A 25,414-nucleotide genomic window follows, 5' to 3' on the forward strand; every position below is an offset into this window, starting at 1 on the left:
AAATATGACTGATCACATAGAGCTAGTGAGAGAAGTGTTAAAGAAACTATTGAATGCCAAGCTTTATGTCAAATTGTCAAAATGTGAATTTCACCAAACCCAATTAGACTATCGTGGCTACCGAATTTCCAATGAGGGCATTGAAATGGATCCAGCTAAGGTGAAAACTATAATCGAATGGCAGCCCCCAAGGACTCGCAAACAGCTCCAGAGATTTCTGGGTTTTGCCAACTTTTATCGTCAATTCATCCCTTCTTTTGCCGAGATTGCCCTTCCTCTTACAGAACTACTCCAAAACAGGCAAAGGAGGAGGGAAGCCACGACCGGGCCAACCACTAGCATGGACAATGAGCTGTCAAACAGCTTTTGAGAATTTAAAGAGACTATTTGCCGCTGAACCGGTTCTAAAGCACCCCTGCCCAGGGGAACCCTTTGTGATTCAAGCCGATGCCAGCGATGTGGCGGTTGGAGCAGTGTTACTTCAAAAGAACAAAAATGGGATCCTGCAACCCTGTGCCTACACCTCTAAGAAATTCACTGAGAGCGAGTGAAGATGGGCAATCTGGGAGAAAGAGGCCTTCGCAATTAGGTGGGCGCTATTGAACTGGCGACACTATCTAGAAGGGAGCAAGGTGCCATTTGAGATATGGACAGATCACAAGAACCTAGAGCACTGAAAACTCCCCGCAAATTGTCACCAAAGCAAGTACGGTGGGCACAGTACTTTAACCGCTTCATCTTCACTCTAAAGTACATACCAGGAGGAAAGAACTTTCTAGCTGATGCGCTATCCCGGTTACCCCAGTACAAAAGTGAACGAGAGCAGGTTAACGAGGCAATTATTCCCAATCCACAAACCGTTGCTCAACTTACACCTCGCAGGGTCCCCAATCCGGATGACCCTGGAGTGAAGAAAATAAAACGAGAGCTCCTCACTGACCAATGGTTCAAAGATAATCAAGCATCCCTAACATGCAGGGATGGCTTGGCTTACAAAGGGGGGAAGTTATATTTGCCAGAAGCACTCCGTCTTAATGCTCTCAACCACAGCAACGATGTAAAGCAGGCTGGACACTTTGGATATTTGAAAACCCTACACCTCACCCGCCGGCAATTCTGGTGGCCGGTGCTGAAAAAGGATGTGGAAAACTATGTAAAAAGTTGTACTGTATGTGCCACAATGAAAAGAATCCCGGGGAAAACTCCTGGGTTACTGCAACCCGTGGCAGACCCTTCTCAACCCTGGGAAGAAATAGCTATGGACTTTATAGTGGACCTACCTGAAAGTAGGGGAAATACTGTCATCTGGACTGTAATAGACCTTTTCTCGAAACAGGCTCATTTCATCGCCTGCAAAGGACTCCCATCTGCCCAACGGCTGGCCAAATTGTTCCTGAAACATATCTACCGGCTGCATGGTGCCCCTAAGCGAATAATCTCAGACAGAGGGGTGCAATTCACAGCAAAGTTTTGGAGAAATTTCCTTACATTGATTGGATCATCTCAAGGGTTATCATCTGCTTTTCATCCAGCCATCAATGGGGCTGCTGAAGCCGCTAACAAAATGGTGGAGCAGTATCTTAGGTGCTACGTTTCCTACCAACAGATGAACTGGACTGATCTCCTCCCTTTTGCGGAGGTGGCGTACAATAATTCCGTGCACAGCAGCACCGGCTACACGCCTTTCAAAGTAGCCACAGGGAAAGAATTTAACCCAATACCTGAATATCCTCAGTTGCCCTCCGCTTCACAGACACTTGATCAATGGGTGAGAGGGTGGGAAGAAGTTTGGAAAAACACGAAAACTGCTTTAAAAAAGACTTTTGAAACCTATAAAAAGCAGGCTGATAAAAAGAGGGCTCCCCAAAGAACATTCCAAGTTGGGGAAAAGGTCTATCTGTCAACTAAATATCTACGCCTCAAATTGCCCAGCAAGAAATTGGGACCAAAATTCTTGGGGCCTTTCCCCATAGTAAAGGTCATCAATCCAGTCACAGTACAACTAAAACTCCCTAAACTGTTAGGGAAAATTTACCCAGTTTTCCATTGTAGTTTGTTGAAGCCTTATCGGGGCTCCACTTTGAGACCTCCTCCAAAGAAGGCACCTGGACCCCTCGTAGTGGCAGGGCAGACCCACTATTTTTTTTTTTTATTGAAAGTTTTATAAATTTTACAAAAAGACAAAAACAATACAAAACGAAAACAACATATACAAAAAAAAAAAACTAAACATTACATATAAAAAAACCCCCATCCCCCACCCCTCACCATAAACCCTCCCTTCCCCCCCCTGAGCTTCCCAGAGCAGAATATAGGCTTAATTGAAAATTAACAAATAAAAAATTAAGTTAAAAAATTTATATAATATCTATAAGTAACATTAAAATATATATATAAGTATATATATCTCTCTATATATAAAGATAAAAATTATGAAAAAGCTATATAATATTTTTTTGTACCCAATCTAAATTGTATAAATTTTATCCATTTATCCCAAACGACAAGAAACTTCTCTTGCGTTTGTTGCTTTAGGAAAGCCGAAATCTTTGCCATTTCCGCCAAATAAGCTACTTTAAGAAACCATTCCTGCAATGTAGGCAAAGACTCCTTCTTCCAGTATTGTCCAACTAACAGCCTCGCGGCTGTAATCAAATTTAACATCAATACAACCTCCTTTGTATCACAATCTGTAACTATACCCAGCAAGAATAATTGCGGAGTAAATTTTACCCTCCTTTTAAAAATTCTCTGGATATTCCACCATATCTTAATCCAAAATGCTTTTATCTCTCTACATGACCACCAAATATGATAATAAGAAGCATCCATATAGCCACATCTCCAACATTTGGGTTGTATGTCAGGGTACATAAGAGACATTTTTTGTGGATCAAGGTGCCATCTATAAAACATTTTATAAAAATTCTCCCTTAAGTTCTGTGCTTGTGTAAATTTGACATTTCTCACCCAGATGGTTTCCCAGATATCCAATGAGACTGGGACACCAAAATTCTGCGCCCATCTAATCATACAGTCTTTAATTAATTCCGATTCTGAATCCATTTCAACTAATACCCCATAGATTCTCTTAATATGGGTTTGTCTTTGATCCTTAACTTGCTTAATAAGATTTTCATCTTCTCTAAGAAAACCCAATTTACAATCCACCTTCCATTTATCTACTAGTTGCCTATATTGGAACCAAGAATAAATAATATTTTCTTGCGCTAAGTCTTCCCGTAATCTTAACTGCCAGTTTTGCCCATCCCATCTAAGTAGCTGACTATAAGACACCATATCCATTCTTACACCTCTTTTTATTCCTTCTATCGCATGCCAAGGTATAGCCCATAATGGAACTTTAAAATCACTTTTATAATATTTTCTCCAAGTCCTAAGTAAAGAGATTCTTAAAATATGAGATTTAAAAACCCAATCCATTTTTTTATTAAATATTAAATAGGCATGCCACCCAAAAAGTAAATCCCATCCCTCTAAATGAAGTATCTCCGGATTTGTCAAATTTACCCAATCACTAATTAGTGTTAAAACCACCGCATCATAATATAATTTCAAATTTGGTACCTTGAGTCCACCCCTCTCACGGAAGTCTTGCATAATTTTAAACTTAACCCTTGGCTTTTTCCCTGCCCAAATAAATTTATTAAGACCCTTCTGCCACTCACTTAAGTTAATCTCATTTTTCAAAATCGGTAACATTTGAAACAGAAAAAGAAACTTGGGTAGAATATTCATTTTTATCACTGCAATTCTTCCCATGAGAGATAATTGCAACTTCTCCCAATTCTTCAAGTCCTTCTGTACCCTGACCCACAACCTTTCATAGTTATTTTTAAATAATTTTACATTAGAAACAGACAGCATCACCCCCAAATATTTTACCTTATTAACAATCTCAAAACCCGTCAAGTTGGCCAGAATCTGCTTCTCCTGACTAGACATATTTTTAGGTAAAATTTTAGTCTTATTTACATTAATCTTGAAACCCGAAACCAAACCATAATGATGAATCAACTGTAATAAGTTTACTACAGAATAATCAGGTTGCGACAAAGTAACAACCAAGTCATCCGCAAAAGCTCTCTACTTATATTCTTTTTTATTAACTTCTATTCCTTTAATTTCCTGAGACTCTCGAATTTTAATCAATAATATTTCCAATGTTAAAACAAACAACAATGGCGATAAAGGGCACGCCTGTCTAGTACCTTTCTCTATTGTAAAAACCTCCGACAAACCTCCATTAACAATAAGTTGTGCCGTTTGTTTTTGATATATTACCGTAAGGCTTGTAATATCTTTTCGCCAAAATTCATTTCTTCCATTACTCTTAACATAAAATGCCAATTCAATTGATCAAATGCTTTTTCAGCATCTAAAAATATGAGCCCTGCAGGAACTTGGTTGTTCTTGTCTAAATATTCTAATAAATTAATAATTTGTCTAACATTATTTTTCATGTACCTTCCAGTTATAAACCCTGATTGATCTTTATGCACAAGATGATGCACGACCCTCATAAGCCTATTTACCAAAATTTTTGCAAATATCTTATAATCCACATTTAAAAGAGATATAGGCCTGTAATTTTTTGGTAAAGTAAGATCTTGATCCTCCTTTGGAATCAATGATATAAAAGCACTACGCCATGAAGGAGGAATCTCTAAACCCTGTAAGATACCATTAAAAAGATCACTTAATGGTTGGATCATCTCCTCCTTTAGAGCTTTATAATAAACAGCTGTTAACCCATCCGTACCCGGTGCTTTCCCTAGTTTCAATTGTTGAATTGCTGAGGCAATTTCCTCCTTAGTAATTAAGCCATTAATTTCATGTTTCTGATCCTCAGTTAATTTGGGGAAACTTGCCTCAGCTAAATATTTATTTATATCTAGAAGTTGCACGTTAGTAGATTTGTATAACTTTTGATAGTAGTCCAAAAAAGATTTTTTGATCAATTCCTTCTGAAAAACTAGTTTACCCTTGTAATTTATTTTCTCTATTATTCTCTGTCTCTGTTTCTTTCTTAATTGATAAGCCAACCATCTCCCAGGCTTGTTAGCATTACAAAATGTATTTTGTTTCATAAACAATAAGTTAGTTGCAGCTTGATCTGCTATCAACATGTTAAATTGTGACCTTAATAACTTTACAGATTCTTTAATACTTTCATCAGAAGGATTTAAAATCAAGGACCTTTCTTTTGATTTAATTTCATCTTCAAGTTCTCTACGTTTCTGAATCTGGTTCCGCTTATGACAATTATTCATTTTTATCAAAACACCACGCATAAATGCTTTACCTGCATCCCATACCATTGACATTGAGGTCCCCTTATACATATTCAAAACAAAATAATCCTTTAAACACTCCTTTAACTTTTGAACATTCTTCTCTTGTCTGAACAAATTTTCATTAACTCTCCAGGATCTCCTTTCCTCTTTCTCTTGAATCAGCTCCATCCAGACTGGGCTATGATCCTTCAGTGATCTAGGAAAAATCTTTACATTCTTTACTTTATTATACAAATCCGTAGTAATAAAAAAAAAGTCGATTCTTGAAAAAGATTGGTGTCTATCAGAAAAAAAAGTGAAGTCTCTCTCCTCTTGGTTACATTCCCGCCAATAATCCCTTAATTCCCAGTCTTCCTTCATATCAAAAAAGGCTTTAGGTAACCTTGCTTGTTTAAGAAAGGGAGAGGAACCTTTCTTATCCCTTTGTATATCTAAGACACCATTCCAATCCCCATTAATACCACTGATCTATAGTCGAGCAATGTTATTTTTTGATGTAACAGCTTATAAAATTGTTCCTGTTGCTGATTTGGAGCATAGAGTCCCACTATAAGTACCTTCTTACCATATATACCAAGTTCAATCATCACATATCTCCCCTGGGGATCTGATTCTACCAGACAAGCTGGTAGGTTTTGTTTGACATATATAACAACTCCCCCTTTCTTTCCAGGAGCAAAGGATACAAAATGAGATCCCAAACGAGCATTGACTAGATATTTCTGATCTTTGAGTAAGATATGAGTTTCCTGTAAGCAAATAACGTCATTGGTATGTTGCTTCAAATAATAAAAGATTTTTTTCCGTTTCTGAGGAGAATTCAAGCCATTAACATTCCAGGTCAAAAACTTTGCCATCTCCCTTGGCACGCAGCCTGGAGAAGACACCATCAAAATCTGAAAGTGCAGGGCAGACCCACTATTAAGTGAAACGTATTCTTGACTCCAGAATCTTTAGAGGGAAATTACAGTACTTAGTACAATGGAAGGGATACCCATTGTCTGAAGCCACCTGGGTGAAATCTAGTGAAGTGAACGCTGACAGATTGATCGAAAGGTTTCATGTGAAACACCCCAGCAAACCGAAAGATAACCCTTAACATATGCTTTTGTTTACCTTACAGGATCTGTCCTTCTTGTAAGGGGGGCTGGATGTCAATGCTGCAAATACTGTATATTCTTGCTTTGACAATATGCAAAACTAACTGGTAATTACTGGGTTAATACACAGCTTAGATTCATACAACACAGGATGAAGTTACCATATCACAATATAGAGACATGGAATTTGCTTTGCGAATAAGAGGATTGAATGAGAATCTGTGAGAGGATCTGGATGGGAGGTGGCAAGAGATATTGCTCCTATTTTGGGATGTGAACTTGAGGAAATATTGAGAGAGATAGACAAAATATTTAGAGACAATTCATGGATTGTGAGGCAGAGAAATTTACCTAGAGACGTGATTATTTATTTCTCTAGGAGATCACTTCGTAATGAAATTATACAGGCTTTTTATAAGCAGAGATTTTAAAATGTTATAATCTTAAAAGAAATACCTCCAAAAATCCTTAGAAAAAGAAAGGATTTTGCTTTTCTGGCTGAGGAGCTTAAAAATTGACAGGTTCAGTTTAGATGGGAGATACTTGTTGGAATAGTGGTGAACTACGCTGGGACACATTATAGACTTAATACAATATCAAAAGCAAAAGATTTTTATACTTCTGTCCTGAAAGCAGGTTTGCCACCATCTCCACGACCTAAGAGAATAGAAGAAAGGCCGGAAGAACAGCCAGCTGAAGGTACAATGTCATTGGTTGTAGGAGATTTACAGGCTGGACCTATGGAACAGTGTTTGGAGGTAAAAGGTGATCCAAAGGAACAGAGAATGACTCGTGCTGCACATGGACATAAAGAAAAGGAACAGCAGAAGGCTGATGTTGGATCCATAATACAAGGTTTGATTACTACAGAGCCCTTGGGAGAGACAAGACCAAAGAGATCATCAACAGCTGATCTTCAAGTAGTGTTCCAGAGGCTTCAGGCCATTAAGGATGGCAAAGTTTCTGACATGGAATATTAATGGCCTGAATTCACCACAGAAAAGAAAGAAAGTATTTCATTATTTGAAACAACATAAGAATGATGTTGTTTGCTTGCAGGAGACTCATATTGTTTTAAAGGATCAAAAGTATTTGATTAATTCCGAGTTGGGATCACATTTTATAGCTTCTGCTCCGGAAAAAAAGGGGGTGTAGTTATTTATGTAAGAAAAGACTTATCAGCTAAATTAATTGATTCTGATATACAAGGAAGATATGTTATCATTGATTTAGTATTACAAGGCAAGAAATTTCTTATTGTTGGACTATACACCCCTAATCAACAACAAAAACAGTTTTATAAGTTGTTACATCAGAAACTAACTCAATTGGATTATAAATCTGTTATTATGATGGGTGATTGGAATGGTGTTTTAGATTCAAATAAGGACAAGAAGGGTTTTTTTAAATCTTCCAATCACGCTAAATTACCTAAAGCTTTTTTTTGATTTGAAGGACGGTTTGGAACTCAGAGACATTTGGCGAGAACAGAATATCGAGGACAGAGATTTTACTCTTTTTTCGGACAGACATCAACCGTATTCCAGAATTGATTTTTTTCTAATTACCACTGATCTTTTTTCTAGGGTCAAGAATGCCAAGATTTTCCCTAGAATATTGTCAGACCATAGTCCTGTATGGTTGGAGTTATTTGTTGAAGACGGGAATAGAAGGACTTGGAGATTGAATGAAAATTTATTTAGATATGAGGGGATCTCACAGAAATGTAGATAATATTTGAATGAATTTTTTCTTTTGAATATGTATAAGGGTATCTCGATGGCAATGGTTTGGGATGCTAGTAAAGCTTACATGAGAGGGGTTCTGATTCATATGAACAATGCGCATAGGCATAAACAGATGCAAAAACGTAAAGAGTTGGAAGAAGAGATTAAACTGAAAGAGAAGGCTTTTATTTTGAATCCATTGGACAATAGGTTAAAGGCTTCTATAAATATGCTTAAGGAGCAATTTTATATGTTAATGGCTGATCAGATTGCAATTAACTTGCGTTATATGAAACATAACACATTTTGTAACACAAATAAGCCTTGTAGGTAGTTGGCTTATCAATTACAGAAGAAACAGAAGTCAAGGATCATAGAGAAAATAGATTATAAAGGTAAAGAGGTATATCAACAAAATTTGATTAAAAGGAGTTTTTTAGATTTTTACTCAAAGTTATATGCTAGTGAAAGCATACAAGCTTCAAATATAGAAAGTATCCACAGGCAGCATATTTTCCTAGACTTTCAAATGATCAACGAAATGAGATGAATTGTTTAATTACTTCTGAGGAAATTATTTGGGCAATCAAATAAGGCTCCTGGTAAAATGGATTAACAGCAATCTATTATAAAATGTTATCTGAAGAAATGATAGAACCCTAAAGGAACTTTTTAACAGTATTTTGTTGGGAGCAGAGGTACCTCCATCTGGGAGAAGGGCTTTTATATCGTTGATCCCAAAAGAGGATCAAGATCTAAGAATTATAGACCTATATCGCTTTTGAACACAGATTATAAAATTTTTTCGAAAATATTGGCAAATAGATTAATGCATGTTTTGAAGCAATTGATCCATAGTGATCAATCTGGATTTATAACTGGGAGATATATGAAATATAATGTAAGACAAATTATTAATTTAACTGAGTATTTGGACAAGAATAATCAAATCCCTGCGGCTTTGATATTTTTGGATGCTGAAAAAGCTTTTGATCAGTTAAATTGGCAATTTTTATTGAGAGTTGTAGAGAAAATGAATTTTGGGGATAAATTTTTATATGCTCTTAAGCCTATATATCAACAACAATCGGCACAAATTATAATTAATGGGGGATTAACAGAAGCATTTAAAATTGAAAAGGGTACAAGACAGGGATGTCCATTATCCCCATTTTTATTTGTTTTAACAATGGAGATTTTACTAATTAAAATTTGTGAATAAACTACAATAAAGGCAATAAAAATAAATAATGATGATTATATGTTGAGAGCTTTTGCTGATGATTTGATTGTGACATTATCTCAACCGACACACTTGGTAAGGGATTTGGTGGAAATCATAACCCAGTATGGGAAAGTCTCTGGTTTTAAGGTAAATAATAACAAGACTAAAATATTACCCAAAAATATGTCTGTGAAGGAAAAGGATATGTTAGCTAAATTGACAGGTTTTGAAATAGTGAAAAAGGTTAAATATCTGGGAGTATACATTACAGCTTCTAATGTTAAATTGTATAAAAATAACTATGAGACACTATGGGTAAAAGTGCAAAGGGATTTAAATGATTGGAAAAAACTGCAATTATTTTTGCTGGGGAGAATCTCAGCGGTTAAAATGAATGTTCTTCCAAAGTTTCTTTTTTTGTTTCAAATGATACCTATTTTGAAAAAAGATGCCAATTTGGATGAATGGCAGAAGGGTATTAATACATTTATTTGGGCGGGGAAAAAACCAAGAGTTAAGTTCAAGATTATACAAGATGTACGGGAAAGAGGAGGACTTAAGGCACCTAATCTGAAATTATATTATGATGTGGTGGCTTTAACATTGATTAGTGATTGGCTTAATTTAAGAAATAAAAATATACTTTCTCTCGAGGGATGGGATTTACTATATGGATGGCATGCATATCTAATTTATGATAAAAATTAGATGGGTTTTTAAATCCCATATTTTAAGAAGTGCTTTATTGCGTGTCTGGAAGAAATATTATTATAGATTAAATTATAAAATACCAATTTGGGGGATTTCTGGACACGCAATATAGGGGGTATCTAGGGGTGTGAACTTGGATAGGATTTCTTGTAAGGAATTACTTAGATTAGTAGGGAAGGATTGGCAATTAAAATCTTTAGTTGAGTTAAAGCAAGAAAATATTGTACAGTCTTGGTTTCAGTATAACCAATTGTTGGTTAGGTGGAGCTTAGATCAAAAGGTTGGTATTACTTTAGGGGATGAGAATTTGGTAAAACAGATTAAAGATTCAAATCAAGCCCACATAAAGAGAATTTATAATGTTTTAATAGAATTGTATTCTGAAATGTATTTAGTTAAAGATTCTATGATAAAATGGGCTCAAAATATTCAAGAACCAATTTCATTGGATACATGAGAGGTAATTTGGGTTAGAAATGTAAAATTTACCCAGGCTCAAAATTTAAGAGAAAATTTTTATAAAATGTTTTATAGGTGGCATTTGGATCCCAAAAAGCTATCTTATATGTATCCCAATTTACAGCCCAAATGCTGGAAATGTGGTAGCTTGGATGCAACCTATTTTCATATTTGGTGGACTTGTAGAAATATAAAAGCTTTTTTGATTAAGATTTGGTGGAACATTCAAAAGATTTTTAAAAGAAAGATAAAGTTCATGCCACAACTATTTTTGTTGGGTGTTATTGTAGATTGTGATGCTAAAGAAACTAATTTGATGTTGAATTTTATGACAGCTGCAAGGTTATTAGTAGGGCAATATTGGAAGAAAGATTCTTTGCTTACTATAGAAGATTGGACGCTTAAAGTGTCAAATTTAGCAGAAATGGCAAAAATTTCTGCTTACTTGAAGGATCATTCACAAGAAAGATATATTTCGATTTGGAGAAGATGGATAGATTATATTCAGAATAAATATGGGATTAAAAAGTTTCATTTAGCCTATGAGTAAACTTTAGAGTATTATTAATAGTTTTTTTATTAGTTTTAGTATGGTTTAACAATATTTATTTGTTTATATTATTATATTTATATTTAATTTGTTTATATTTATGTTATAAGGGAGTTAAAGTGCATTATGGACTTGGTTACTTGTATAGTTGGGTAATGTTTTTTTTAGAGGTTGATTGTTTATTTGTAACCCTGTATTCAGCTCTGGGAAGTGGGGAAGGAGTGGGTAGGGGTGGGTGGGTCTTGGGATGTATATTGTATAAAACTTTCCAATAAAAAAAAGAAAAATATATTTCTTACTGATTAAAGATTATATTTGGGTACTTGAGAAAAAAAGTCTTCTTTCATGTTTTTAAACCAGCAGTGGTCAACTCATGCCCTTGTGGGTCCATTTGTGCCTATTCAGCATCCTTAGGTCATACCATAAAAATTCAACAGAAAAATAAGCAAATTTGGACAATATGATTTCGGTCTTTTCACAAAGTGGTTTTTTTTTTGGGGTGGGGGAAGACATTTTAAGGGTGGGAATGAAAGCACACAGAATGAAAGCACACAGAAGGCACCAACTATTAAGCAAAAATAAAAATACAGGAGCATAACCTCAAACTGACAGGAGAGAAGTTCAAAAGTATTACTTTACAGAAAGAGTAGTGGAAACTTGGATTCAACTTCCAGTAGAGGTAGTGGGTCATCAGACAAAAATGTAAAAAATAAATGTATAAATAAATAAAAAACTATAAAATAAAAGAATAAAAGTAATAAAACAAACAAACAAACAAACAAATAAATACAACTCAAAGGGTAACTCGATAAACCAGTGGGCCTTTTTTTGTTGTAAGTTTTCTATATGTCTATGTAAGTGAGATTCCCCTGTATCCAGGATCCAGGATGCTTCTTAACTTAAACTACTGTATAACAGTCTTCATCATGGATTGGTAATGGATACCTTGCACTGAAGGCAAGACCATTGACATAAACTGGCATCTGGATCACATGTTGTTGCAAATTGGTAAAAAATAATCAGAATATATGACAGATCATTAAGCTTCTAAGTGGCTCAAGGCTAATCAGATTGTTGAATGTGCTAGTATTCCACTTGAATACTATAGTGGGAAATTTAATTTTTTTTCACTTAACTCACGTTCTGTTAAATTAGTTGAGAAATTTGTTCTATGATACCATGTCTATTGTATATAATACTTTATTTTATTTAATATATCATAATTATTTTAACATTGGGCTTTTTTAACATAAATTTTAAGAAAGCTTTTGCAAGCCTATTTATAGTCTTGCAGTTCAAAAACTGTAATTAAAATGGAAAGATCCTAATCAATTTATGAATCTTCAAGTTTAGCTTTCTGTTTAATACTACATGTCACTTATAAAGAATAACAATTATAGGATGATTTAAAGAATATCATTCAATGCAAAGTATTTCAAATGTGCTTTAGAACAGATAATAATTAGAAAACATTTTCTGGATAGAAAAGTATGTTTTGATGATTGATAGCATTTTCAGAATTTGAAATAGTTCTGGATATGGTTCATGCTTTCAGGATTCATTTTCATTGACATTTCATAATATATTTTAAAACTTTCCTTAAATATAAAGTATTTCTATTTGATAGTAGCATTTGTAAATGTACTTTTGATTTTCCTTCTAAACTAGCTTAATCAGTGACATTTGTTAAAGTCTGAAAAGTCAGTGTATTTACATTACAGTGCTCTTTGCTGTTTGAAACAGTATTGATTAAATATTAGTCCTGTTTACAAATCAAAACATTAAATGGATATAGATTATTTTCTGGCAGCCCATGATCATTGATTAAATTTTCTATCTGAGATACTGCCAAGCTTTCTTCCAATTCATTACATAAGGTAGAAAATATTTAGTGGTAAATGTTTTCAGTTCAGAGTAGATCTATTTTGTTTCCACTTATATGGTATTGGGGTGACCATATTGACTGAAAAAAAAATCAGCTGCTTACTTTTAATTTATTTCTCTGATGGCTTCAAAACAATGCCAAATAAGTTTAACTGGTGTATCATCCATTAAGTGTATCATTACTAAAGCAACATTTCTAGAATATATTGGTAATGTATGTATTTTAAAATGTGATATAAATCTTCTAATGTTAAATTAAATTTGAAAGAAGCTCATTGTTAACATGACTTTCTGATTAATATTTTTGGCAAAAAAGTATTTTCAGTAGTGATAAAAATGACAAAGTCAATAACTTTTTTTCAATAGAAATCTGTATATATTACACCCTTTGATCTTAACTTATTAGAAGTACTATTCTCTCAGTGTTTACAAACTTTTTCTAACATTTCCACAAAAGATTTCATAAAATATATGAATATAATATTGTTGAGAGCTTGAATAAACTTCAGATGCCTTTTTGTCTCTTTTTAGATTTTGTCAACACCCTTTATAAAAATATGGGCTCACGATGGAATTCATTACAGTTCTTCCACATTTACGAAGTGTAAACTCTGGTGATTATGTTTGCCCCTGTGCTTTCTGCATTAGGGAGCCTGAATGAGTTATTACTGCACAAATATGAATTGTGGATTATATATAAATGTTCCATTCTGCTTCCATATTGTTTTTCATAAATTCTTTAAAAAAGAAAAGAAAAAATGTTCTGAAATATCAAAGCGGACGGCTGGAATTTTAAGAGTAAAAATTTATAAAGGATAAAATACAAGCTTTCAAGAAGATGGATGAATAAAAACAGTGCTGGTAAAATAAAGTAATAGTTTAACAATGGCAATCTAAGTATCGGGGCATGAAACATTATTGCCCCTTATATCTGTGTCATCCCAGACAAGTTTTTATACATGAAGAGGTGATAGAATGATTCTCCTACAGGAACCTAGTTTTCATTCATTTGTTCTTTCTCATTTAATAGTTTAGAAAAATGTGTATCCAGTGCTTATCCTCAAACTCTGGCTGGATAAAAATGTCAACTATTTTAGCAATCAGTTAAACAAATCAATTAAACAGTCAGTAAAGTAACCAATTAATAATTAAAATTAAGTTAAAAATTGAGAATTTAAAGATCCTTGTTTTACATAGACTCCAAACCTCAGTGCTACAATACTACATATTCTACAGTAAAATCAATGAGCAGATATCAATACATCAATGCCACTGCATCAGATTGAAGGTAAATATTGAGTGGAGCACTGCAGGGTTCCATTCTATGCTTGCAATTTTTATACATATGTAGAATTGATTGGATAAGATTTAGAAAATAGTATTTGCAGATGATACAGCGAGGGGTGGATACCAAATATTTTAGATGACACTAATCAGGAAGCTTTTGATGGTTGTATGGAAGGGCCTATAGTAACTTTGTATCCATCATATTAAATTTGTGACAGTTAAAGTTAATATTACATTTTATTTTGTCCTGCCTAGTTCATTTACATATGTAAACAAGAACCTGATGTTTCTGTCATGAAATGACGACTATGCACCAATTGCACATCTGTAGAGATTCTTGTAGGAGAAAAGGAAAATAATGCTTTTCGTACTGAGGTAACCTGAGTATGAAAAGTACTGCAGAGCAGGGTTCAGTGATACATATGCAGGTCTTGGCATATTCGCATACCCGTACCCGTGAAAATCTACGAAAACATATATATATATATCAATCAAAGTCTTCCTTTGAGAAATGGATTATTCCAGATGTGAGCATAAAGAAACCACCTTCTGTGATTTAAAATTTTACAAACATGTGGTTCAGATTTGGATAAATATTGCATGTCAGTTGGCTTTAAACATTGATACATTTTATATTGTTACTCTTTAACAAAAAGCATAGAGATGGCATATTTCCAATTCAAGGGTAAGAGTCCACTGGGTATCTGAACAGAAAGCAAGTGCTTTTCCTTAAATATACAATATATCAATGAACTCTAACATGTTAAATTTCAGACTACATGCACAGCATGATTTCTAGGCAATCAATTGTATTCTCATGCTGACTGAAAACTGTCTAACTTTATAAAAATGAAGCAAGAAATGTACTAAGGAAATTATTTCAGACTGTAAACTGCAAAAAGCTATTAGGTATATGAACTCTAGAGAATACACACCGTTTCCTTGGTTTGCTATCTTTTACATTCTAGTGCATGACAAACTGTATACACATCCTGCTATCTGACATTTTATTTATGTGTAGGTTTTTTTTAAAAAAAAATATTTATCAAGGTCTCTAATTGGGACCAGAATTTTCATCATTAAGCAAAGGGGTCATTAAGTAAAATATTATGTGACTGCACTGCTTAGTGATAGCAGTTCCGGTAATCCCAGCTGCAGAAATTAGGTGAGGCCCTCCCACTTGTACTGCCCTAAGTGAATTGCCCCAGCTTCAACTATCCCCACCTGCCTATCTCTCCCCCATTCTCTGTACTTTGGGCTGCCCTGCACTCTGGTTCTGCCCCCAATCTGATGTCTGATCAGAAAATAATATTCCATGATAAATATGAAATCTATTTCAAGTTGACAGTAATATTTAGCAATATTCGTACTGTGCTGAGGACCTTTTTAGTAGTATTGAATGTACTGCTGTTTTATTTGTTATTTTCCTATTCTTCAGATATGAGATATAAATGACTAGATCTCTAGATATCCTTCCTAAACAGTATTCAGTACTTTGTATGATCATATTCTGCTCAGATTATTTGTTTCTCTTTTAAGATAAGCGATACCGATGTTTCAGTTTCTACTTTCCATGCCCTTGATCTTTCTCATTTGGCATTGTTTGAAATCTTTTCAGTTCTGCAATATCCTTTGGAAAATGATATTACTCAGACAGAAAAAATATCCTAGATACCATTGATTGATTTGCTGAATGACATTTTATTATACTTCTGTTCAATTCTCATTGCAATTTAGCAGTCTGCTTGCCATTTTCCTGCACTTTCACTGTCTGTTAGTGTTACAGTAACACTGCACACTTAAATTTTAACTTCTGCTAATTATCTTTATGAAATAATGCCATTAGTTATTTACCCAGAAAGTGACTATTAGCTTTACCCCATATGAAGGTAGACATTGTTAGTCTCTAAAGACTCTAACCAAGTCATACAAAGGAATAACAGCAGAGCAAGCTGAGTCCTTTGTCATTTTGTTGATCTAAACCCCAGAATGTTTACTTGAGCAATTTGAATGTCATTGAATCCAGTAGCTTTGCTAGATTTCATATGCTTAATAGGCTCTGACACTTTAAAATATATAACATTTTACATAAATTATTTTGCCTTACCTTGACTTCCATAACTTGCCACGCCATGCCATGCTACACCACGCACCATGCCATTTGGTCAGAGATTTACCATTTAGGAAAAATTGCAGTACTTTCTGGCTGGCTATTAATCAGCAGCTTACTGTTCAACTAGGATGAGGTTTTGCTGGTGTTATTATGTATTACTTTCAATACATTATTGCCAGGTTTTCTTTAAGTGACAAATTTGTGTCTCTTATTGATCATCTACAAGGGAACATTATTGTACATTTGGATGAAGTTATGATTTATAATGAGATATAAAACCAGAGGCATCTTTTGTCTTCCAGCTTCAAACTACATTCATCCTGTCGACATACTGTAGGGTTTTGACAGTTGCTGAATAGTTATCTGCCCCCATTGTAGCAAGATGAACCATGAAATCAGCCAACTGACATTTTTAAAGCATGAATGTTGGAAAAGTACTATATTTGATATAATTATTAGGTTAATTTGAATAGCAACAGGGCAATGCTGGGCATGTTTGATTTTGTCTAACTATGGTCTAACTATGCAGATATAAGAGTTAAGGGTGATTTAGAATTGCCCACAACTGCCCATAGCCATTGCCACATACCTACACTGTGAAGGGGTTGATTGGTAAGCAGAGGTTGCAGAAATTGCAGAGGGCTGCAGACAGGCCAACACAAACATTTCCCAAATCCTGCATTGTGCGGAGGTGTGCTAGGCCTAGTGACACCTTAGCCATGCAAGCCGACTGAATGACTTTGAGTCAGTCACTCTCTCTCAGCCCAACCCAATTTGCAGGATTGTTTTGTGGATAAAATAGGAGATGAAGGAGTTATTAATATGTTCACTACCTTTAATTATTTATAAAAATAATAATTGTGGATATCAATTAATCAATCAGTGATAACAGCTAACGATATCATGATCCTAAATATAGGCATTTCGCAGAGAAGGCATCAGCTACAGTATCATTAGCCAGAGCCTACATTTGGTGAGACCAAGAGATGGGCCTTCTCTGCCATGGCATCCACTTTGTGGTATATTTTTCCCCTGAAAATGAGATCAACTCTTCCATGTTGACATTCCAGAAATTCCTCAAGACCTGGTTATTTTATTGGACCTGGAGCTCTCAGGGAACTGGAGATATGCTCTATTGCTGAGGTAGCAATTCTTATCCTCTCTTTGTTCAGGGTTTATATAGTTGTTTGTATAATATTTACTTTTACAATATTATTTATTTATCTCTTTATTTTTCACATTTCTGTACCACCGATCTCCCTCAAAGATGCAGATAAAATAATGTTCTTTATCTGGATTTTTATATTAACATATGTGTTGTTTTATTCAATTGTTATATTCCTCCCAGAGTTGCTTTTTATAAGATGGACTGCTATACAAATTTGATTAATAAATGAATAAACACAATAAAAAAAATGTAGGAGTGCTGGAGCAAGAAAAGGCGATTCACTCACTCTGATTTGAATTCAACTGTCTCTTTGATTTCCATCCTCCAACTGTTACAAAATATCACAGACAAAATAAGGAATGATGGCATATCTGTAAGACAGGTTCTGCTACGTATCAATTCAGAATCTAATTTTGTTTCTATATTAATGTATATGTTCATGTGTGTGTGTGTGTGTGTGTATGTGTATGTGTGTATGTATGTATGTATGTGTATATATATATATATATATATATATATATATATATATATATATATATATATATATATAGAGAGAGAGAGAGAGAGAGAGAGAGAAATATTCTGTCTCAATAAAACTGGGGAAAATATATAAGCTAAAAGCTGTCTGCCAGCCCTAGAATGTGAAATGTTTTGACAGGGAAAAATGTGTTGGCAACAATGCTTGACTCATATTTCAGAAATAAAATTGAAACCATACTTCTTTATGGTGCGGATGCTGACAACTGGAAGGATGTTCTGAAATACAGAGTGTATCAGAATATGCCATTCAATTTCACTTCTTTGCAATCTATTTCTCACATAAAAACAATACATCTATAAGAGAGAGAGAGAGAGAGAGAGAGAGAGAGAGAGAGAGAGAGAGAGAGAGAGAGAGAGAGAGAGAGAGAGGGAGAGAGAACAAGCATATCAATCCTACATCTGTGTTGTTAATAATAAGTGAATGAATAATTCCAGAAAAAGATATCCGTATAGAGTTCAAGAAGCATTCAGACAGTGAATACTTTATTCATTCACTCTAATTAATTAGAATAGTCAATTCAACTATAGTCAGGATTCAAGATTCGGTTTAAGAAGACAGATTCAATTTGTACACTAATGTCAGAACAAGTAGAGTCCTGTTCAGATATTTTTGTGTTTTCCTTGATTTCAACAACATAGGAGCCCCTCCTCTTTTAGCTGTGCTAATGACACCACTGAACAGGTAATGTGCTTGCCTACCACGGAGTCAAGATTCCATTTCACATGGAATCTGTCACATGCATTGAAAGCTTTCCTCTTCAAACAATCATACTGTCTTAGAGACCTCCCCAGCATACAGAAGGGCAGCCACCATATGCCACCTGCTCAAATCTATAGATGAAGGCTCTGCCTGAATAGAACTAATGTTTTACATGAAATATGAAACATTAATTCAGTTATAATTAGGTGTTTTATTTTGCATTAAATTTTGATTCTGCTTTAACCCTGATGGTTGCATTCAGTTCTGTCCATCCACCAGCAAAATGAACATTAATAGTAGAATGGATTCTTATTTTCTTATGTTTCTTGCATACCCTATTCTTTGAAGGTTGCAGGCCCTGCAGAGCAAGGGAAGATAAAGAAAGAAATTCTATTGCTCAAGTAGAACTTTTCCTTCATGTTTATGGATGTCACCTTGAATTACCACAATCCATCAATACATTTTCATTATTATTGGGGAATAGTTTTAGTTTGAGGATGATAATTTTTCAGTACATTGAAAAATTAAATTCTCATTTAAATTAGGCTCTTGGAATCAGGACTGCTCATTATGGATGGATGGATATACACAAAAAGATAGGAAGCTGCATCTTTCTTTTTTCTTGCTGTATTCCAATTTCATTTATTTTGTGCCTTTGTATTTCATATTTTCATCAGCATGCCACAAACTTTATAGTCCTTTTAGTATGTACACATAAATTCCCAAAATGGCATGATGATCATGTACTGAATAAAATAATCTAAGTTGCATTAATCCTATCATAAATTTCCGATCTGACTTTGAAAGAAGAATTACAGTATTTCAGAATGCCAGTTACAGCACTGCAATATAGGATCACAGACACAAGACTGTTAATAATGAATGGAAAGGTGCAAATATAATATTGGAATAGTTTCCCTGCAGAGAGAGATCATTTGTAATCATATACTGTCAACCTTTTTGATTGTACTTAGCATGGAAACTAAAAGAGACAAAAGCCAAACAATGTTTTGTGTGGTTTCCTGAATGAAACTGCTGTGTGAGAAGAAGAATTTAATTGGTGATTACAGTGAAGAAATTAAGATAACTATTATGCTTCAATTTGCATGATAAACAAATACCTTTGCAAATGACTTCCAAAAAGGTAATCATGTATTGAAAAACAATTCCATTTTAGCCTACATTATCATAAAAAGAAGCATTTAATAGTCTCATTAAAAAACCCTGCTACACTTTTATTTTCTGGATGTAACTTCCTTTCTCGGTGCACAGACATAAACCCAAGTTTCTAATTATTTTCTATTTCTAATCTGCATTTACAATTGAAAAATTAATCAATGCATCAGCATTTTAGATCATTATCCAATCTTTGCAAAAAAGGTGTGCCACAAGTTAGGTGGTAGTTTTTAAAAGATAAAATAAATGATCAATTAAAAGTGGAATCTGGATATGTAAACATAGTTGGAGGTAGTTCTCAACTTAACAATGGTTTGTTTAATGTGCATGTGTGTGCAATATGTTTAATGATGGTTCAAGCTGAAAAGAGCCTTGGAAAAGTGGTTTTCGATCCATTCTCAAAGTTACAACCATCATACTATCAATATAATACATGTGATCACAATTCAGGTGTTTGACTACCAGCTTGCATTTATTTTTTATTAAATTTAGCTACTGTGAACAGCTGGTTTTTGATAGTTGCATCTCTCAGTCATGTAATCATGATTTATTTCATTCCCAGATGGCTTCCAACAAATAAAGTCAATTGGGGAAGCTGGATTCATTTAACAACCATGTGATGCTCTGTGATTAATTTTTAAAAAAAAATCAGGCTGGCTACATGATTATTTGCTTAAAGCAAATGTGATGTCATGTGATGGTGCACGATGTATCTTGACTTTTTCTCCATTGCTGGCAATGGGGTGGGCACGGTTTCGGCATGACATATCCAGCCTGTGGGCCGGCAGTTTGACATGCCTGCCTTAAAGACTACATCACTTAATAACTGAAACTCCACTCCCAATTGTGGTTATAAGATGAAGACTACTTACCTCAGTAGCAAACTTCATAGTAGCTAGTAAAATGATGTAATGTTTCCCCAACTCTTCCTTCCTTAAAGTTAATGATATCTTGGTGATTTTTATACTATTATTCATGTTATTAAAGAATGATTTTTATAATGTGGATTTCATTATGTTATATTATTCAAACGGCACAGCTTTTTAAAAATATTTTCTTCCTATTCATTGAAGGATTGTAAATATCCTATAATCAACTAGAGTAGAAGCAAAGGTAAAAAATGTCAAGTATTAAATAGATCTTCTTGAGAGATGTGCAATAATTCAAGCTATGGTTGGAAGATAATAACAAGTTCCAGTGACTATGAAGCCAGCAGAATTCTCCATTCTGTATTTTATGACTTAATAAAGCTTTATCAAAAGCAAAGAATTTTGAAACAACAAAGTTTCTGTCCATTTCTACCTAAGAATCTGTCTTGTTGCTGAATTTCATCTCTATCAGTTACAAAATACTTGCATACACATATAGCACGAAATTCAAGTTAACAGGCAATTTCCATACCATTACCCTTCAAAGGGGTCTAATTAAATATTCCAATGTGGAGAGTAATCATACATACATACATAGTCATCTCATCTGTAGATAATGTAGTTGGGTATCATTTCAGTTCTAAGTAGATTCTTCAGATATAGAAACACTACAGAATGTCAATTGTAGAAGTTTACATTTCTTTAATACAAAATCAGTTTCTAGCTCTTATGATGGTCATAACAGACTTAAAAGTATTTAGGCAATAAGTAAAATTTCCGAAGGCAAAGAAGTTGTTAACTATAAAACTGTATATAATATATATCATTTGTTTTGTTAATTGTTTATTTTCCATTGTACACAAACAGTGGAAGTTAATATATTAAAAGCAGTTTAAAAGCTATCTTGAAAAGGGTTGAGGATGTCTTCCAGGCAGCAATTCTTGTGAGTGTCAGTACTTGGAATTTTCTGTGAAGACTGTTGAGGCAGTGAGAAGCATCATGGGTAAGAGACTGTTGGCAAATAAAATTTCCATGATCGATTGCAGTAGCATTTGTTTCTCTCTCTTCTTGATTAGGTAAGTTAAATAAATGGTGCAGAGTATTTATAAATTTCAGAATACATTATTTTAAAATACATAAATTAGCTGAAGTTTCTTGGCTTCTGTCTGACTTGCAAAAGTCAAGTGTTCGTGCCAACAATTTTGATGTACTTTGTGTGATAATTCTAATTTTATTACTATTTTTAATCATCGTGATTGCCATCACTTCTGTGGTCAAATGAAGCCCTATGTAAATTTCAGTTTCCATCCCATTTTTACTGAAAAGTATTTGCACAGTGTACTTGTGGACTCTTAAGATTTTACAGATGAATGAAAGAAAAAAAAACTAATTATAGAAAACCAACTAAATAAGAAATGCACTGTAGGTAAAAAGAGTTATGCAGTCAAAATAACAATTTCAAAGCAGATGATATATTTATATAAAAATCACCAAAAATCATGCACAGGAATAAGTAAAACATTATATTTGCCTAGAGGATTTAGTATTTGGTGAGAAATTTATAGTGAATCATCTAATACAATCATTAGCATTTAAGCATTTTGATATTGTCTGCAAATCAGCAAGATCATGATATAAATGCAGATTTGGAAACATTGATACTATATATCAAGATCCTCAGTTTATTTGGCTTGCAGCAGCCTTTGGAATTTTGAGAGCATGTTAGGGATGCAATAGCTCCTTTGTGAGGGGAGCTTGCCAATGCACAAGAAAGGCTTTTTGGTGGTATTGTCTGACCTGAAACAGAAAAGTCAGTTACAGCAGAAAGACCTGAGATATCTTAATCCTTGCAAATAGCTTCCATTTGCATCTTTAATCATTCCAACCTCACTTTTTCATCTACACTGTGACATCACTACAATCCTCAACCTACATCACTACATCCCTCAACCTACATTTTAAGGTACCCCTGTACATAAAGTGGGTTCCCTCACCACAAAGAATTTGGCAATCTAAACCTTATATTGATGTATGACAGTTTTAGGAACTTAATATGCCTTCTTTATCTTTTCCAAATGACTAGTAACCAACTTAATATGCCTTCTTTATCTTTTCCGAATGACTAGTAACCAACCAGTCTAAACACTTCCAAAGGATATTTCTTTTTTTTTTGAAGAAATTTTATTGGTTTTTTAGTTTTTAAAATAAAGTACTCAAGACACACCGTGGTGTTAGGGTAGACAAACATCCAAAGACAAAACATATATATAAAATTCAATCAATACATCTAATATTCCCTTTCTTTTTCCCTTAGGTAACATAATTTATTTAAAATAGTCCAATTCTAGCTTAAGTTTATTCAACCTATACCTATTTTTAAAGCTTTAGAAATTTACACTACACAAACATTATCAATTCGGGTATCCCTTCCAAATATATTCTAATTCCTTGATTTTATCATAAATCTTATTTAATTCTTCTTCCACTAATATCCCTTAGTTAAAATAAAATATTAATCTATCTATATGTATCTAGTCCATCAGTTAATCAATTTCTTAAGCTGACAGAAGAAAATCAGACCTTAAGTCATTTCGATCCATCAAACAGAATTCAAATTACATCCAATTAATTGTCATAACTAATAACATCCATGTTATCAAACAAACAGATAATCTTATTAGATTAACTCAACATTACATAATAATTTTCTTACAAGTAACCCTATTGTCCTAAAAAAGAAAAAAGAACACTCTTAATCAATTTAATATATATTCCATTAATCACCCCTTTTTCTCTTACTTCTAATTTATAGTCTTAATCCTAAAATCAACCCATAATTCTAGATTACCTTTAATCCATTACCTAAAAATATCTCCTTTTTAAGTTAAAATATTGATCTATTAAAGGATATTTCTTAAAAGCAGGATTTGACTAGAATTCTGTGCTTTGTATCATGAAACTATATTCTATAATAACAATATTCTACCCCATCAAAGCTCTCATCTGCCCCATCCTCCCAAATCCTGCTATACTTTCAGTTACAGGCATTTTTCGCCTTAGATATTTTTGCATACATATACTAATTCATAAGGTTGTTTTGCTTCTTAAACATCTTTTTCTTTTTCTGAAAAACAAGTTTTAAGAATGTCTATTGGCAATTCTCAAATTCTTACCTACTAAAACACTGACAGTTTCTGGCAGATGTATCTGAACTATATTTATATAGCTTCAGAACAGCTGTCTTTCATTTAAACTTAATATAAAGTGAAATAGAATTATAGATGATCAAATATCATACCCAACTAATCTAATCCATATAGGGCATTAGGGTTGTCACCCTGCGGGATATGGTATTATTAACTGAGGGGAAAAAGACACTTTCTGAAGATCATCCTCAGGTTGACTGGATTCACAATTCTAAGGTAATAATGAATAGTTCATAATCTATAACTATAAAAATTATAGATAAAATTTTATATTTTTAGAAAAATATATTTAACTGTTACAGATTTGTTTAATACAAGAATTAGTATGCTACATGCTTTATCTCAAAACAATAAAATATTTAAAATTTACAAACCTATAAAAATCTTGTGGCAAAACTAAACAATTATCTAATTGTATCTTATTAAGTTAATGTCTTATTCACCAATACTGGTTAGCAAAATACAATATTTATTACTTTTCACAACATTAGCAGTAAAAGTGCCATCTTATACTTGAGGTGAAAGTATCTAGAACCAAATTTCTTTCCTAACATCCTTTCCCTTAATATTTTGAAGAGGAATTCTCAGCCTGCTCTTTCTCAGAAAAAGCAAAAGAGATGAGCAGAATCTACCTGGATCAGGTTGCCCTGAAGATAACAAGGTGTTGAATTACAAATAGCTTTCTAACCAATATCTTTTTTTGGACTTGGAAGCCAAATAGCAGGAAGTGCCACATTGTTACCAGTATTCAGTTATACCAGGCTAGTTTGCAAGTGGGCAACTGCATTATTTTCCAACCTTAGTTCCAATTCATCTTTAAGGGCAGTACCATTTAGAGTGAATTGCATGAGAGCTGTTGCTAGAGCCTTCTGGTCCAGAAATGGCCACAACTAGGGCACCAGTTGGAGCTGGGCAAAGGCCTTCATGGTCATGATCTGCAGATTTTCAGGTTCTGGACCTGCTACTACAGGAGTATGCCATTTTATGCAGAGTTAAAGATGGATCATTCTGATATCATGGGACCATCTTTATTTTGCTATAATTTACCTAAGTCTATTTGATCAGTTCAACCCCTTACAGCTTCAGGCCCAGGACTTCCACCATATAACTTGCTCAGCATGGAATAGAGAAGCTACTGCTGAATATCATCTACACCAGACATGTCAAACCCGCGATGTCACATGATGCTGTGCAACGTGTTGGAGCTTTTTTACCATTGCCGGCAATTGGGTGGGCACGGTTCCATTATGATGAAACTGGCCTATGGGCCGGCAGTTTGACACCTCTGATCTACATTGTCATAATCATCTAGTTGTGAACTAAAGATTTTTATTTTCAAATTGTGTTCATATATATTCAGATTGCACTATAGAAGTGTGTG

This window comes from Crotalus tigris, unplaced genomic scaffold (assembly GCF_016545835.1).
Source record: "Crotalus tigris isolate CLP2741 ecotype Arizona unplaced genomic scaffold, ASM1654583v1 scf7180000017546.9332058, whole genome shotgun sequence".
Classification (NCBI taxonomy): domain Eukaryota; kingdom Metazoa; phylum Chordata; class Lepidosauria; order Squamata; family Viperidae; genus Crotalus; species Crotalus tigris.